Source organism: Sminthopsis crassicaudata, chromosome 3 (genome assembly GCF_048593235.1).
Source record: "Sminthopsis crassicaudata isolate SCR6 chromosome 3, ASM4859323v1, whole genome shotgun sequence".
Lineage (NCBI taxonomy): Eukaryota > Metazoa > Chordata > Mammalia > Dasyuromorphia > Dasyuridae > Sminthopsis > Sminthopsis crassicaudata.
The window spans coordinates 48,814,361-48,832,336 of record NC_133619.1 but is presented as its reverse complement, the minus strand read 5'-3'; the positions used below and the strand labels follow the sequence as shown (position 1 = coordinate 48,832,336).

Sequence of the window (17,976 nt, the reverse complement as noted above, 5' to 3'; positions counted from 1 at the left end):
AGATAAAATATTAAAAACTCTCTAATCTGTATCTTGCCTCAGTTTCTCCAGCATTACAGTATCACAATATTTCAAACTTTTGATTATTTCATATCTGCTGTGATGATCTATGGTCAGTGATCTTTGCTATTACTATTGTAATTGTTTTGGAGTACCATTAACCATGCCCATATAAGATGTCAAGCAATCAATAAATATATTATATGTTTTAAATGCTCCACTGATCAGCTGTTCCTTATCTCTCTTCCTCTCCTCAGGCTATCCTATTCCCTTGGACACAACAATATTGAAATTAGGCCAATTAATAGCCCTACAATGGCCTTTAAAAGTTCAAGTAAAAAAGAAGAGTCAATTGATAGGACAAACTTCACTATTATCTTATTTTTTAAAATTGATGCAGCCACCCCAACCTTCCCCAGCCCACCCACCACTCTGATCAGTCAGCAGCCATCAACACTGAGGCAAGACCCTTCATCACCAAAAAGATTACAACTCTCTGAAGACTCAGGTGATGGCTAGCACTTCTTATTTTTTTTTTTTTTTTTTTTTTTTGGTAATAAAGTGTTTTAAGTTATATTCATTTTTAGACACAATAATATTGAACATTTAAACATAACTTTTTATGCATTGAGAAAATAAAAAAAAATTTCTGTGACTCATTTTATTGTGATAGTTTCTTTATTGTAGTGCTCTGAAATTAAACTGCAATATCTTCAAGGTATCCCTGTATTTTTGTCAAGAATTAGTCACGCTGCACTTGTCTTATTTCTTTTTCCTCCCTCTGACTCTGTTTCTCTGTCTTTGTTTCTCTTTCTCTCTTTGTCTATCTCTGTCTCTGTCTCCCTCTCTCTTTTACCAAAGAGTAACTTCATTACATACATAATGTACAAAACCAGGAAGGTGATAACCCTGCTGCACTCTGTTCCTGATGAGACCACATTTGAAGTCTTGTGCTTGGTTCCGGAAACCACATACTAGGAAGGAAGTGAATAAATTGGAAAGTCTCCAGAGGAGGGCAACCAGAAGACTTGAAATTCCTGTCACGAGGACCAGCTGAAAGATTTGAGGATGTTTACCTTCAATACAAAATGGGGATACGATAGCTGTTTTCTAATATTTGAGAAGTTATCCCATGGAGTTGAGAATAAATTTGTTCCATTTGGCTTGAGAGGGCACAACTAGCAGCACTGAGTGGAAGTTGAAGTGAAGCAAATTTCTGCTTGATCTATGGAAAAACCAAAGAGGAATTGGGTGGATTAGAAGGCAGTGGACATCCTTATACTCATCTTTATGTTGCTGATGTTCATACTTCATTCTCAAAGAAGACCAATGGCATCATGAGGGCAATATCTTGACTTGAACTTGAAGCAAAGTCTGGATAACCTTATTTCATAGAATCCAGAATTTCAGAGTTGGTCTTAAGTATCCCTCTAGTCTAATGCAAGTATGAAAAGAATCCTCTCTTTCTAACATAACAAAAAATTAGTCACATCAGACATGTTATAGAGCAGGGATTCTTAGTCTTTTTGTGTCATGCCCCCTTTGGCAGACTGTACCCCTTTTCAGAATGATGTTTTTAAAGTCTGCAAAGAAAAGAAATCATAATGGATTTTAGCTATCAAAAGAGATTTTTTAAAAACTAGTTCACAGACTCTAGGTTAAACTCTGGCTGCAAAAGGTCACTTGTTGAGTATATTGTATAGAACACTCTTACCTGAAACAAATTGGACTGAAGTTTCTTCCAGCTCTGAGATGCTGTATTTCTGATTCTGAGAGCCAATATGGACTATTATCCATCTGGCCTGCTCTGTCCCTGCCTCCAGAAAAATACTCCCCCAAGTGTAATGAGGATACTAACTGCCCAGTGTAGAGCAGAGTCTTTGACATTTTGCCTTTCTTTGTATCCCCAACACTTAGCATGGTGCCTCACACAGAGGGAAGATTGAGTAAATGCTTATTTTCTGACTAACTGGTGTAATTTTCTCTGCCATTGGCAGGCCTTCTGCCCACAGTTGATTACTGCCTCTGCTAGCAAATATTCTGACTGACATATCAGAAACACCAGCGCTGATGTGGTCATAATTAGGGAGAGGAAGTGTCTGGTTGCTCTTCCTTAACTATTATTGAATTTGAGAAGGTCCCTTCTTAGAGTCCTTATCATGGACCACTGCCCTCCTGAATTAGATTACAATGGATGCCAAAGCAACAAGAACAAATTATGATAAACTCAGCACTACAGTTCCTTAGCATTATGGTCTCCAAAGCGCAGTCTGAAACCCCCTGGAGGTCCATGGCCTTTGCCCAGGGACCTGTGAACTGAATCCAAAGGGAATCTCCTGGTTGTCAGGAGCCTTTGGAGGGTAATGATGAGTAACTGCTTTCTCTTTCTCCTTTTCCTTTTGTCTAAGAAAGAATGAGTCATGCTGGAGGGGCAGCATTAATATGTATATTGTAGCTATCATGATCTTATTTTCCCTTACCCCATTCCTCTTTCTTATTTCCCCATAGCCTTTTAATGCCCCAGGGTTCTTCCCTGCCTCAGAATTAGGTACAACTTCTCCTTTTCCCTCACCACACCTATTAAGTCAATTGCTAAATTGCATTTGTTCTAACTCAGAATTTCTCCCCTTTCTATTCATAATGCTACCAGTACCCATTTTAGGCGCTGATCATCTCTTACTGAGGCTATTGCAATAGTCTCCTCATTTGGGCACCATGCTGCCATGTTGTTCCCTTTTAAATCCACTCTTTATACAACTAAAAAAGTGACTTTTTTTCAGAAGCACAGTTCTGTCAGTCATTTACTTCATAAACCATAGTGGTCTTTATTGATTCTAATATCAAATAATATTTCATCCTTAACACATTCTTTTGAAGTTTGATGTTTGGGTAAGTTTTATAGTGTACATAATTATTAACCCAGTAGTACAGTCTTCTCTTGGCTTGGTCTACCATGGATACCTTTTCTCCCTCCATGTGGCAATTCTTCTAAGCATCCTTTTCTAGGTTGACTTCCGTGATACAAGTCCTTGAAGCCAGAAACTGTTTTTTTTTTTCTCACTTATCAAGGTGCCTGGCAAAAAGTAAGTGCTTAATAAGTGATTGTTTGGTGTAGATGAGCAGGTTGACTTCAGAAAAGCTTCTGAACTGAAGCTAAGTAAAATGAGTAGAACCAAGAGAACATTACACCCAGCACCAACAAGATTATGTGATGATCAACTGTGATGGACTTGGGTGTTTTCAACAATGAGGTGATTCAAAGCAATTCCAATGGACTTGGGATGGAAAATGTCACCACATCCAGAGAGAAAACTATGGAGACTAAATATGGATTGAAGCATGATATTTTCATCTTTTATTTGTTTTCTTTCTCATGATTTTTTTTTCATTTTGATCTAATTTTTCTTGCACAACATGACAAATATGTAAATGTTTTAAAATATTGCTTATATTTAATGAATTATTTACTGTCTTGGGAGAGGGAAATGTAAGGAAGATAGGAAGGAAAATTTGGAACACAAAGCCTTACAAACATTAATAGATTTGGAGGTGGGAGATTTAAATATATCTAGGACAGGAAATAAAAATGTAGAACATTTTGTTTCATTTCATAGATCAAAACTATGAAAACAGTAACATATCTGTGCATGTGTAAATCCTGAGATGATTTAATCTTTCCATTTTATTATGGATGTTTGTTCATTTTAAGAGAGTGAAATTCAGAAAATTAAAAGTCCTAAGATAATAATGTCCTGAAACCCTTCTACTAGGTTATGGCTAATATGTTCTGAGTAATTTGTTCTTTATTAACTAATGCATTTGTACATTCATTTAACCAATTTGCATTTTAAAGCTATCTATTGACTTCATTACACTAATGAAGGAAGAATGAGGGAAATAAAACTTGAGAAATAAAGACCCTTGTCTTTAAGAGGCTGATCTTTGTCTTCAAGAAGCTTTTTGAAACTTGACTGAAAACTTCTGATTTTAAGAATTCCAAGCAAAGTATATTTAGCAAAGTATTAATCTGGAATAAGAAAATCTCATGTCAATCATTTTTTTTCTTTGAACTTGTTTTTGAGAAAACAAAATGGTTTGAATATGATGGGTTTTTGTCTCAAATCAGGCTTTTATGAATCTGAAGAGTAATTTCATTCCTATCTATTTTTCTTAACAGCATTTAAGCTGATTTTCAGATGTTTTCATTGAAGAAGGCCTTTATACCATGAACATTTTACATAATTTCCTTTCACATTAAACATGTGATACAAAAAGATGTGGGAATGGTGGTAGGACAGGAAATAAATAAATAAATCCAGGATAATTCAATTTAATATGATTCCTTATCACCTTGCCCAAACCTTCCCTTCTTTCTTGATTCTATTCTCCTATTTATATAGTAGATTGTCTGGACCTGCTCACTAAAGGATTTCGGTACCACCCCGAATCCTGATCATGGGTAAGGAGTGAAGGGGTGGGACTCATGAAGATGGTCAGATAGGAGTCTATTTATTCAAAATTTTCTCAGTCTAATATACCCTAATACACTTACATAACTATATCTCACTGCGCTGCATTAACTATAGGACACTGCACAGGCAGGACCATATAAACAACTTGCTATTGTGTGCCGATGTTTCCTTGCCACTTTAGTATATCTCTTTAATTACAATACAGGTTGTTACACCCCCTGATTTCTCAGGAAAGCTGAGATGCCCCTCAGGGGGATGGGGAGCCAAACCAGACTTATCAGCAAGGTTACTTTTACTGGACTAAAGGGTATTATACCTTGCCCAGAGTTTCCCACTATCTGTGGCTCTTTACATTAGATGACTTCATGTGCAATTACTGAAAAATGAAGCAGATAAGTTTACAAATATTACTTCACTTGATCCTTACAACAACCCTGAGGATTGCAATCCTATTTCACAATTGAGCAAACTGAGACAGGGGCCACAAGATGGTACAGTAGATAGAACACTGGAGGACCTAATTTTAAATCTGGCCTCAGATACTTAATACTTACTTAGCTTTGTGACCCTGGGCAAGTCACTTAATCCCAATTACTTTGGCCATTAAAAGAAGAAAGAAAGAAAGAAAGAAAAAGAAAACTGTGGTAAATAGAATTTAAATCACAAATTGGTGTAGAGTCACATGGCTAAAAATTCCTGAGGCCACATTTGAATTCAAATCTTCCTAACTTTAGGTCCAGTGCTCAAGCTATTTGGCTGTCAATAACTGGAGGTATGCCTTCATATTCCAATATTCATACTTAAAAGTTCCTCTCTACTCTTACCATAGCCTTCTTCTTCCGTATTCTCAGAAGAAAAACGTGATCTTCTTCCTTAGTAAAGAGAACCCCTTCACATGCATTCCAGATTGCATCCACTCTAGTCTCCATCAGCATACCAATTCATCCATCATCATTGTCCTTCCTTATTACTAGTCTTACTTCTATACTGGCTCTTTCCTTTATTATCAACACTCTGAGCTATCTCCTTTCCTATGCAATCTTCCTTCAATCCTGCTACATTTCCTCAACTTACCATTGACTGGATCATAGACCTAGAGTAAGAAAACTTTTCAGGGACCATGTACTCCAACCCCTTCACTTCACAGATGAGGAAACAGGGTCCAAAAAAATTTTAGTGACAAGTTTTCAAAGCTAGTATCAGAGAAGCATTTTAATGTAGTCAGTGCTCTTTCTGCTTTATCACATTGTCACTCCGTCACTAAAAGAACACTTAGAAAATAGACTTGTTGCCTTCACTTCTTTATCACCATTTTACTTTTAGACCTCTCGAAGTCTGGCTTCTGACCCCGGCACTCTATTGAAACTGATCCCTCCAAGATGACAAATAATACTTTCAAGTCAAATCCAGTTTCTCAGATCTCATCTGTCTAAATAGTTCTTCAACATTTAAAATCAATAACAACAGCTAACATTTACATGATGCCTTAAAGATGCTGTGTATTATCTTTAACAGCCCCTCAGAGAAGGTGTAATTATCATTGTTGTTACCATTATTGTTATTGTTATTATTTACAGATGAAGAAACTGAGGTTGGGAGAAGTGATATAGTTTGCTGACAGTCACAGAGTTAGTGTGTGAACTTCTGTTATCCTGAGCCAAGTCCAGGACTTTATTCACCAGGACATCATGCTACATATGCAAATTTTCTTTATATCCATGACACTACCATCTCCCGGTTCTGCTCCCTAGGTGACCAATCTTTGTAGGTCTAATTTGCTGGTTGAGTATCTTTATCCTACTTTTACTCCATAACTATGAGTGTTCCCTAAGGCTCTCTTCTTTTCCATCTTTATCATTTACTTCAACAATCTCATTCACTCCCAAGGCTTCAATTATCACCTCTATGCAAATCGGCACTCAATCTCTTTGAGAACTCCAATTCAGTATCTTAAGCTGTATAACACACAAGTACCTTACATTCAATTTAATCTTCCCTAAACCTGTCCCACCTTCCCAAATGTCTATAATTAACATCATCAACTTTTAACTCTCTTAATCTTAAAAATCTCCCAGTTATCTTGTCTTTTGACCTCTCCTATACCACATCCAATCAATTCTCAGTGCTATCCATTCTACTTCTAGAATATTTTTTGTTGGAGAAAAATCTGCCCTCTCTGCTTACATAGTCTTAATATTGATCAAAGTTTTAGCTTCTCTCACCTGGACTAATGTAATAGTGTCTCCAATAATGTTTCCATTCTTTCCCTTCACCAATCCATTTTCACGTAGTTGTCAAAATAATCTGATAACCATTCATATTTCTCCTGAAACTTTACCTGTAGGACAAATATATATACATATATGTATTTTTATATTTGTATTTGTTTAATATTAAAAAGCCCTCCATAATCTGGCTCCAATATATCTTTCTAAGTTTATTTTATATTATTTCCCTTCAGATACTAACTCATAATTAAGGGCTACTACTAACATTGTCTGCCCTGGCATTTTCCCAGTTGAGATCCCAGCTTTTCTTAGTTTTGTATTTAAAGTCCTCCATAATCTAGCTCCAATATAACTGTCTAATTTTATTTTACATTATTTCCCTTAAGATACTAACTTAGAATCAAGGGCTACTATTAACACTGCCTGCCTGCTCTGGCATTCCAGCTTTTCAGGTTCATTCTAGTGGTCAGTGAGACAAGGGTTCATCCAGTAGCAATGTCTCATGTGTATGTTATTTTAGTAGGATCAATGTGATGTAAATTTGAGCCCATTCTCTCCAGAGATCAGGGAGTATCAGGAAAAAAGTTGTTGAGCAGGGGATGTTTGTACTCCAGTTCTTGCTATATCTTTGAAGTAAATATCCCTTTATCAAATATAATTTATGTTAGTGATTAAATGGAACTCTAATTGCTCACAGGTAACAGTGAGGGTACACAGTGTTAGAATGAAGGCTCAAGTCATTTACATTGGAGAAAGATGCTCCAAAATCCCCAGTGGTATCCCTATAACCCTAAAGGATGATATATCCAGCTTCCCTGTGGAAGAGTGAAGTAAGAGTAATTACTACTCTGTGTGTGTGTGATTCCCCATTTTAGACTGGTTATTGCCTTTCATTCTCAAAGAGGACCAAAACAATACCATTATGTTCGAGTCAAGTTACAGTGTGTCCAACTGTGGTTAATGAGTGCAACACAAGCTCAGAATGCTCAACCACAAGTCAGGCACAAATATAATAGTCCAGATGAACATGTAGGGTGGATTCTGTAAATCTGACCATTTCACTTATCTTTTGAGCTACTTTAACTCTGCTTTGCTCACCAAACAGTACAGTAACTTTTCTGAGGAGAGCATTCTATGCCGGATGGTTCTGTGCCAGGGTCTCCCATATTACACAACCAATTCCAAAATTCTTAAGAGAGACCTTGAGGGTGTTCCTATATTGCTTTTTCTGACCACCACATAAACGTTTGCTCTGTGTGAGTTCTCTATAAAATAGTCTTTTTGGCAAGTGTCCATTTGGCATTCTTACAAGAGGGCTGAAACCATCAGGGTTGCATTCTCTGCAGTAGAGTTTGAATGCTTGGCAGTTTAGTTTGAGAAAAGACCTCAGTGTCTAGTATCTTATAGCACCAGGTGATCTTCAGAAACTTCCTAAGACAATTCAAATGGAAGGGATTCAATTTCCTGGCACAGTGCTGGTAGATTGTCCAGGTTTCACAAATGGTTCGATATTCCTTCAGTTTGATAGTCAGTCTAATATATTGCAATTTATACAAGGGCAGGGTATTTCCCCCCATCTTTGCACATTTCCATTGCTTAAAATTATGCTTCATACATAACACAAATGATTATGACACTCATAATAGGACTTATATAGTATTTTAAGGCTTGTGAAATATTTTATAGCTATTATCTCATTTAAACTTCACAACAATCTTGGGTTATGGGTGCCATTATTTTCCTTATTTTATGGTGAGAAAACTGAGGAGGTCATAGGTAAATGACATATCCAGGGTCATTCAGCTAGTGCATGTCTAAAGTTAGATTTGAATTCAAGTCTTCCTGACTTTATTTTCAGTGATTCATCCAAAAATACTGTACTACCAAAAATATAGTTAATGAGTCTAGATAAAAGGCATATTATTTAATGCTAAGATAGACATTGGGATGGACTAAATTTGTTCTATCAATTAATATTAATTTCTAACCAATTTGTAATAAATCTAGATAGGAGAATACTTTCTCCACTTTAATCTTATGGGTGAATAGAGGTTTAGAGAGTATGTAATATGAACTGTAAAATCTGTGCTAATTAGCAAACACATGATGGATGCTGGAATCAATTAGAATAGATAGAAGCTACATCCTACATGATGTGAAGTTCTTTTTGCAAAAATGTTTCATTTAGGTAGCCCTGTCCAATTAAGTAAAAAAAAAATCCAAAATAAAAACAAATTTTATGTGCAATAAAAATAGTTTTATTGACTAAATTTGGATTATTAATGATAAGATCCAGGCTTATAAATTCATTGGTATAGGAAACTATTGGATTAGGAAATTCTCTCTACCAAAGCAGGCTGTCTTTCCCTGAAATTTATTATCCCAAAGAATTGTTATGGGAACTGATGGGTTAAGTAATTTGCCCAGGTCAACCAAACAGTGTGTGTCAGAGACACATGAACTCAGGATATCTTGGTCCCAAAGTGAATTCTTTAGTCACTATAGTACACTGCCTTTTAAGGAAGGAAAGAAAGAAAGAAGGAAGAAGGAAACATATATTAATTTGGTGTTTGCTAATTATGTGTCAGGAACTGTCCTAAAAGGTTTACAAAAAGTATTTCATTTGATCTTCACAACAAGCCTATGAGGCAGATGTTTTTTACAGCTGAGGAAACTGAGGCAAACTAAGTTAAATGACTTGACAGAGAGAGAACTCATACAGCCAGGAAGAGTCTGAGACTGAATTTGAATTCAAGTCTTGCTCCTTCCTGGCCCAATTCTCTAGCCACTGTTCTCTACCTCACTGCATTTGCATATTAGTATCATGGAATATGATGGCAAAAAAAAGCAAAGATCTGTATGGAATGATGTAAAAAGAATCCGCAGAATTCTGTGTAACATTAGGCAAATTGCTTGACTTTGATAGTACTGAGGTTTTTAAATATTAAAACTACATATTTCAACTATAGATATTTAAACTACATACCCTCTACCTCTTGATCCATGATTCTATTAATATGTAAATACTTTTTTAAAAAGAAAACAACAACAAAAGTAGAATTCTAAAAAACAACGAGCAAATAATTTGTTGATTTGTTTAATTCCATTTGGATAAATATTTTTTAAAAATAGTTAAGATTTTATTCCATATTTTGTGTTTATTTGATATTTATGATAAAATACTTTTAAATTAAAAATTCTGTGTCCTCTAAGAAATAATAAAATATAGTTTCAAAGAGGATAAAAGTCTGGGTGAGTGATTGTTGATTCTGATGTCTAAAAACTCTAATTAAAATAATAATAATAATTCTCCTGGAAAAAAAGATCCACTAGGGGGCTCTGTTTACACATGATACAAATTCAAAAACTTGAAAACAACCAGCTCTGTGGAATAGAACACAACTCTTCTAGAACTGGATATCACTTAAAAGGGTTCATGGTGGCTTGGCTCTGCTTGTGGATTCTTGTTTGCTTTGCCAATTCTGATTCATCTCTTAAGTTGCCAGAATGCACTTAGTTTGGATTCTTTATTCAGTTGGTTCATTTAATTTTATCTTTTTTCTCTCTGTGTACAGTATGGAAAAAGGAGAACTGGGAGGGGAGATGAGAATACACGGGCAGAGATAAAGATGAAAGTAACTTGGAATTGCAAGAGAGCAATAGCTAAAATGAGAAATGTACACAAATATTGTCTGAGTCTTTGTAACTCCATTTAGGGTTTTCTTGGCAAAGATAATGGAATGGTTTACTATTACCTTCTCTAGGTCATTTTACAGATGAGGAACTAAGGCATGAACTATATACGGGTGCCATAAAATCATTTCCTTCAGCTTAATGATTCCTTTGAAAGTACTATAGATGATTTATAGGTAGAGCAATATAGATAGAAACATCTACACATACATTTAGAGATATAGATCTCTATGTATGAATATATAAACATATATACTATATTATAAAAGAATTTATTAAAAGGGGGAGAAAAGATCCATTTGTACAGAAATACTGATAGCAATTTTATTTTTAATAGCAAAAAACAACTGGAAATAACCTATGTGGACAATAATTAGGAAATGGCTAGACAAATTGTGACAGTGGAAGATAATGGGATTATTACTGACATATGAAATGATAGTAGAGAGGCTGTGTAAAGTAATGGATAACGAATGATCTGGGGGATTCTGGGAAAACTGAGCTCTAGGATTCTTACTGATATAGTGAGAAGCTTGTATTATGCTGGACAAATCACTTGATTTTTGGCTCCAGGTATCATAAGCTTCAAAACAATTTCTGGTCTCCACTGGCAAAAGAGATTTCCTTACCACGAGTTCCCTAATCTCATGAAATCATGGGACAAGACCAAGAAAACAGTCTAAAATGACAATTATGAAGAAAATAGATATACAAAGAAATGTGATGTGTTTGTACAGTGATGACAGTTAGCTCCATGAGAACAAGGATTATCTTTTAATTTTTTTTTTTGGTAACTTGAGCACTATTTAGCACAGAACTTGTCACATGGTAGAAATCTAATAAAGATTTACTGAATTAGTGATAAAAGCACTATATTAGGACAATGTATCACCAGGGTTATGTAAATATATTCATAATACTAGAACCAAAATCTGAAAATGTACTTTCAGACTTTGGTGATCTGTAGTCTCAGGAATGTGACTATTCCTGGCAAGATTATGGTTCACAAGCCATGTCTATCTATATTATTTGACTTATACCTATGCTTTCCCATATATCTGGCAAAAGACAGTCAAAAAGATCAGAGAAAGACATAGAAGCAAACAGGATATTTGTGTTTTTATTTCATTATTCTATATTTTTAAGACCAAATTATATGTAACTTGGAACTTATAATGTTATGTGTAATCTTTTATTTTACTTATTTGGATTTTTTATGACTACTAAATTTAGAATATTTTTTAAATAGGCAAGTGTTGATAGTAGACAAAGAAGACACGTCTTATTTTTAATGAGTAATCAGCTAATAAGTACAACAATCTTGGTTATATTCTAGATAAAACCTTATAAGGCAACAAACAATTCGTCTAGTGACTTGTATGTACTATCGACATATTTTTCTGAGTCAAAAATTGGAATGTAAGGCCTACAAATCTTCATTAAAGTTATCTTTCCTATTCTAAAAACTCATATTGGTCTAGAAAGTTAAGGACAAATAGTGACAGAAGTCTGGAAACAAGTGGCTTGCTGTCCCTCAGGCTTTTTCTAGGGAACTTGGAGTTTGGAGCCTTTGATTGGTCTCATTTATACAAATTATTAAAGGTGGCTAGGAGACGATGGTCCAGTTGGTAATACTGCTGAATCTTCTTTCAAGCATCTTATTCCTTCAGCTTGTTAGTATTTGCAAAGCACTTGGCAAACTTTAAAACACTAAATAAACGCTTTGTTGTGCTGTTCATTTGTGTCAGTCATATCCTTCTCTTTTAAACAGCTTTGACAAAGATACTGGAATCATTTGCTCTTTTCTTCTCCAGCTCATTTTACAGATGAAGAAACAGAGGAAAACAGGATTAAATGATTTGCCCTGGGTCAGTGTCTGAGGTAGGGTTTGAGCTCAAGACTTCCCGACTCCAAGTCGGGCACTCTATCTCTGTGCCATCTTGCTGCCTTATAATTGATGCTAACAATTATTACTAAGTCTACATAATGCGCAATTATTGATAGTTACATAGTGCAATGGATAGAGCACAAGATTTTGCACGACCCATGCAAATTACTTAACTATAATCTCCCTCAATTTCCTCACCTGCAAAATTAAAATAATAGTAGCACTTGTATTTTTTTTAATCTAAAATGAGAAAACATTTGTAAAGTGTTTTGCAAACCTTAAAATGGCATATTATTATTAAAGTGATCCAAACAAATAAATAGTTTGGTCCAAGGTGAAGCTGAATCCAAACTTGTGATTTCATAGATGTGAACATTCTCTAATGGGAAAGGCCCTTTTCAAATGCAGATCATTACTTGCCCAGTAACTCATAATCTTAGAGAGTTGGGTGACTTCCTTCTCTGTCTCTGAATCTTCTTCTCTTCCTCAGAATTCCTCATTCTTCCCCTTCTTCTCCCCATTTTAAAAATCTTGTTTATTTCTCTAAATAAGACAGGAATGATATTCTAATGGGGTATTATGTAGGGTTACTATAAGGAAAATGATTTTAAAATGTAAGTCCCTTTGGGAATATAAGTTCTTATGATTGCTGTTGTTAAATAGTTTCTCCTAGATATAGCTGGATCTTCTTTCTGAAAATCAATCTGTTTGTCACATCTTTCGCCTCAGCTATTTCCAGAGCCTGGAAAAATATTATTCTGTGGCAGTGATCAATTCCATAGACAGTGTCATTTACTTTTTAATGGTGCCAGAATCATTATCTTAATACTCTTTCCTAGATTAAAAAACAGTCCACACAATCCAGGGGTGTGCTGAAGCCAGCTCAGAGTTCATGAATGATTGTTAAATTATCAGAGAGCATTTATACCTCAGAAACCAGAAACTACCAGAAATCAGTGCTTGGCAAAAAACCAAAAACATACACATATAACAACAAAAATGTTTTTTACATGTAACTGGGGAAAATAAAAAGTAAAAAAATATATAGAAATCAGTCTTGGTTTATTGAGAGTTTTTTGTTCATTTTAGTTTTAATTTTGTTTTTGTCTAGATTTAAGAGAGTGATGCAGACATTTTTAATAATAAAGATTAAATTTAAAAGTATATCATGCCTTTTTCATACCCATGGCTCTAATGAACAAAATGTACATTTGGAATGAATCAAAAATGGTGAGTTGCTCTCATCTAAGGCCCTCACACAATGATTCATCTAAGGCCCTTACACAATGATCACTTGGAGAATAGATATTATGAAATCTAGTCAAGATAATCATTTCCCAAAGGTACCCTGGAATATTGGGCTTCCTGGCTCTTACAGCATTTATACTATCACTTTAAATGTCACAAGCAGTCTCTCACTGCATTTTCCAGTCTAATATCCTATCACTATCTTTCCTGTATAGTCTGATGCACTTGAAGGGACTAGTTGGTCAAATCCTGAACATGACATTTCATCTCTTGCCTCTGTGACTTCAAATAACTGGTTCTGCTCTCCCCGCTCACTTTGGTATCCTAAGCTTCCTTCAATAGCTAATGTGCTAACTTTTACAATCCAATCTCAAGAAAAATATTAAATGTCCACAATGTTCCAGGCTAAATGCTGGGGACACGATCAATAAAAAGAAAGACAGTTCCTGCCCTCAGTTAACTTACAATCTAAAAGAGGAATCAACTGATTCAATGAGTTTATAATCTAAAGGAGGAAACAATAGCCAAAAAGGCAGGAAAGTGGGACATGAAGCAGGAATCTGCTTTTGAAACCTGTAGATGCAAAAGTAGAGTGAGCTGAGTCAAATTTCTGTCCTCTATAAAGGAAAGCATTGGAAGAAGTTTTGTATTCTGCCCTTTAGCCCTCCAATCAGAAGGGAGAAAAATCAATCTCTTCCCAGAAGAGAGATATTTAAATCAAAACTTGAATTAGCACCATAAAGGTGAGTTGAGAAGTGATGAGCTTACCCTAGGAGCACCATCTTGTTCCAAAAAGTTGGAACCAGACTGATGGTAGAGGCAAAGTAGAGTATTACCTACAAGCGATTAACACATCATTCAAGTTATTATCTTGTTTGCACTATGTCTATTCCTGTATCTGTGTGTCTTAGTCTCTTTCTCCATCTTTCAATGATTTTAGATTTATTTAATTGTATGTGTCATATTCTTCCTCCCTCCTCCCCATGTACCCTCCCAAGTAAACTCCTTGAAAACAGAACTATTTTATTTTAGATTTTGTATACACCATTGAGCTTTATACGTTCTTAATAAGATTACCAAATGTTCATTGAATCAAACAGATTCTTTCTTAAATATTAATATTGACATTAATGAACACTTCAGAAAATTATTTTAGTGGTCATGCAATAGGATTGTAGATTTTGGATGGAAAGAATCTTAGAGATCATACAGTCCAGAGGAGGAAAATGAAGTTCAAAGAGGAGGAGTTTTCTGAGATCACTCAAGTCTTTAGTTGCAGAATGAGGACTTCAGCTCATACTCCCTGACTCCAAATGCAGTACTCTGTTCTCAAAGGTGCATTGTCACTCATGTAGGCTACCTATCTCAGAGCTTAAATAAAAGCTTCTCACTCACATGTTTTTCTCCCATTCATTGTGAAGACACAGCTTTTATCCTGTCTGCCTACTATTCTAGTTCCATCGCTAACCTATGTTTTCCTCATTGTTTCCTTTCTGTCTTTCGTTGTTTGTTCAGTCTCTATGCAATCATTTCTTTTCATGTTGGCCCTTGCTCCATCTTCGTGTTCTTTTCAGACTCAGCTTGTCCCCAACCCCCAACCCCCACTGGCTTCTTTTATTCAAACTGACAGTTTGAGAATTTTTTTTTCTTTTTCTTTATGGAGGTTCCTGTTGCTATGGTGATATTTGATCATTATAGAGACTGTGACTACTTCTGTTAGAACCCTGGTTGCTATAGCAATGGCTGTAGACTCTGGGTTCAATAGTAACTTGCTTCCAAAAGGATGCTACTTTCTAACTTTGTATAGGACAGCTTGCTTTGGGAAAGTTTTCTTAGTCATTCAGAGCATCAAAAAATAAGCATCATGGACTGGAATAAAGACTATAAACAAAGAAATTATTGTTAAACTTGGTGGTCCATAAAAGGTCCCAGGGTCCAAAGTGAGGCTATGTCTGAAGCTGGGACCTTTTGCCAACTGTTTTAAACTTATGTCATGGCACTTTCATATGACTGTCCAAACTATTTTTAAAAAAAGATAAAAGACAGGAATAAGCTAAAAATTATTTTATATAGTCTAGAATTTGACCCTATTATTGAGAGTTCATCAATTATCACAGAAGTATTCTCTACATTACTCCTATATTTCTAACCCTACCCACCTTCCCCCCTCCAACTTTAACTTTTTTTTTGAATTGGTTATTTTCTAATTGGTTCACATGCTTCTCCTGCAACTCTGAGCTCTCACAGACTCCCAACCTGGGTATAATTCAAATGAGTCATTCACGATGCCGTCCTCAACTATAATGTGAACTAGGTTGAGTCTGGATTTAAATCAGGAGTTAGTATCCTGGAGTCTGTGAACTTTTAAAAATATTTTATAATTATATTTTAATATAATTCATTTCTTCTATATTTAATTTACAACATATATATATACATATATATGTATGTATGTATGTATGTATGCATGTATATTCTTAGAAGGAGCCCAAAGGGTTCACCAGAATGCCAAAATAGTCCATGACAGAAAAAAATGTTAAGAACTTTTGACTTAATGGACTTTGGCACCTGGGGATGCAGAAACTTTAGCCTTCAAGTTATTGCAGGTATTGAGTGACTGAATGAGATGCTCCAGGTAATCAAAAAAGACTGCATGCAATAATTAGATTGGGATATAAGTGTGAGGTAGTGGATAGGGTTTTGTGTTAGCAGTCAGAAATAATCTCACTTCAAATTCCACTTCTGTTAATAGTTATATAACCCTGGGTGAGGAATTTCAGTTTCCTCATCTTTTAAAAAATGTTTTTTTTCCCCAGTTACATAGAAAGAAAATTTTTAACATTCAATTAAAAGAAATTTTGAGTTTCAAATTTTCTGTTTCCTTCCCTCCTCCCTGAAGGGTATATCACTCTTCAAAATCTATAAAGTAATAACAGGTAAGGATGGATGGAGGGGAAAGTTCTCTCATCTTAAAAGTATCTATTTCATGGGGTTATTGTGAAATTGAAGTGAGACAAAGTGTATGAAGTGTTACAGAAATGTTGGCTAAAATTATTATTTTTATTACATAATTAAACTATTAGTATTTATCAAGTATTATTTAGAAGTCATTGCAATAATTTAAACAATGAGTTAAAATGCACATAATTTGCATGATGTTGGCTTTTTTCATATGCATGTTTTTTACCTCCCATGAACAGCTATGCATATTTACCTTCTCAGGTAGAATAGTGAATAGAGAGCCAGGGCTAGAATCAAGAAGAGTCTTCTTGTCCAGTTAAAATCTGACCTTAAATATTTACTAGCTATGTGACCCCGGGCAAGTCACTTACCCTATTTAACTCCATTAACTCAACTGTAAAAATGAGCCGGAAAAGGGCGTGGCAAACATTCCATTATCCATGCCAAGAAAACCCCAAATAGGGTCACAAAGAGTAAGATATAACTGAAATGACTAAAAGCAATCTCAGATCATACATTTTATGTTAGTTAAAAAAACAACAACAACAAAAAGCTCACCTAAAATAAGACCACTTCATAACAAAACAATCTTTTCATTCCCTGCTTCTTCATTTTTGTTTTTGACAGGAGGGGGAAGCATAAGAAGAAAATGAGCACAGACCCTAGTGGAAGCTACAGATCATAGTATTTTGGGTTTAGCTCTAGAGAGCCCAAAAAACTGGAAGAAAAAAAAAAAAAACCCAGATCCAAAGTGACTGAAATGGAAATGAGCTGATTCTTGACCAGGACATGAATTTTCAAGATAGGAAAAGAAACAGAAGAGTGCAAGTATATGAAATTGAATTTGAAGAGTATTGGGAGAAAAGAGGATCAAGTTAAAATCTGTGTGTGTGTGGGGGAAACCAAACATTTCACAGGGTCAGGAAGAAGAAAAGGAGACATGGGAGACAGAGAAGGGACAGCTATAGAGGCAGAAATAGAATCAGGAGAATGTGGTCTCCAAAGCATAGCGGAGCAAGATAGTTGTTCAAATGATCATAGACTCAGAACTTGAATAGATTTTTAAATGCAATCTTATCACTTTACAAATAAAAAATACTGAGACTCAAAAAAGCAGATATCTTCCCTAATGTCAGGGAACTAATAAATGATAGAATGTATATCCAAAGTTCTGTCACATTTTGTATTGGTCTCTCCTATTTAGGTCATGAGTATATAAACTAGATATCTATCTATATATCATACTCAATATATATACACACTAGGTATATATTATATATAGAATATATATGAATATATATAGGTCAAATTCTGGACTGAGATTTGATGAAAATGAGTCAGAGAAACTGCCCAAAACAGCTTTTTCCCATCAATCTAATTATATAACAACAGCAAGAATAAATGTAAACATATAACAAGATTGATTAAGGCAGAGATTACTTGAGAAAAGTATAATTGAACATCCCAGGTGGTCCATTTTCTAAAG

At 35.1% G+C, this 17,976-nt stretch overlaps 1 long non-coding RNA gene across 1 annotated transcript in view; it reads right to left on the bottom strand.

The window, feature by feature from the left end:
- Positions 1-659: 659 nt before the first annotated feature.
- Positions 660-17,976, bottom strand: part of LOC141564828 (uncharacterized) — a 176,574-nt gene continuing 159,257 nt past the window's right edge. Inside the window, exon 2 of the long non-coding RNA XR_012488749.1 lies at positions 660-1,225. This is a non-coding gene — a long non-coding RNA (uncharacterized LOC141564828). The remainder of the gene's footprint in view (positions 1,226-17,976) is intronic.